Source organism: Pinus tabuliformis, chromosome 6 (genome assembly GCF_031772625.1).
Source record: "Pinus tabuliformis cultivar Carrire ecotype Pingquan chromosome 6, CPIR1, whole genome shotgun sequence".
Classification (NCBI taxonomy): Eukaryota; Viridiplantae; Streptophyta; class Pinopsida; order Pinales; family Pinaceae; genus Pinus; species Pinus tabuliformis.
The window spans coordinates 653,459,261-653,460,419 of NC_142292.1; positions in this window are offsets into that span (position 1 = coordinate 653,459,261).

Consider the following 1,159-nt stretch of genomic DNA (forward strand, 5'->3'; position numbering starts at 1 on the left):
GTGTTTGGAAAAGGATGATGTCGGCCATGTCTTGAAAGAAATGCACGACGACCCAGAAGGTGGTCACTATAGTGGAGAGACCACTGCTCACAAAATATTAAGAGCCTGATATTATTGGTCCACTGTGTTCAAAGACTCGCATGCCTATGCTCGCAAATGCAAGGTGTGTTAAACCACCGCAGGACGAGAAAGAAAGCCAGCTATTCCCCTCACGCCTATTATGATTTATCGTCCATTCCAGCAATGGGGCCTAGATGTCATCAACGAGATCACTCCAAACTCTTCACAGCAACATAAGTATATACTCACAATGACCAACTACTTCACCAGATGGACCGAAGCCATCCCACTTTGGAAGGTGAACGAAGATGAGGTAATATCATTTATTGAGAAATTCATTATCGACAGTTATGTCATTCCTGACGCTCTCATATTTGATAATGCTTCTTACTTTTCATCACTGAAATTGACTGAAACTTCTATTGATAAATCAATTCACATAACCTGGTATGCATTGAACTATTACCCCCAGGGAAATGGAGTTGCAATTTCCTCAAAAATGAACCTCATACACATAATCCGTAAATCTGTCACTGACAACCAGAGGAACTGGCACTATGCTCTAACAAATTCCCTTCGGGCTGATAGGGTCACCCCAAAAGTGGCCTTAGGAAACTCCCCATACTTCCTCATCTATGGACAGGAAGCCATCTTGCCTCCAAACGTTACCCTTCCCTCTTTACACTCTCCCAAGCTTCAAGAGGAACCCCTTCAACCTTGCTTCAAGAAAGGATCAATCAACTGGTGAGGTTGAAGGAATTGAGAGATAAAGCCAGAAATAAATTCAGAAATCACCAAATGATTGTGAAGAGGTGGTTTGATCGCCATCTAGCAGGAGATAAAGATTACCAAGTAGGAGAGCTAGTCCTAAAATGGGACAAGTTGAATGAGCCGAAAGGTAAACACAAAAAATTCCAACACTTATGGCTGGGCCCATTCCAAATTGTGGAAAAAATTGGTCAAGGAACTTATAGGTTGAAAAAATTATAGGGAGAAGCTGAAACACTCCCTGTTAATGGCCAACATCTGAAGAGATACTTCCAATAGCCACCACATGGTGGTTACCTCCTGAATAGGTTAAAATTCATTTTATTTTGTT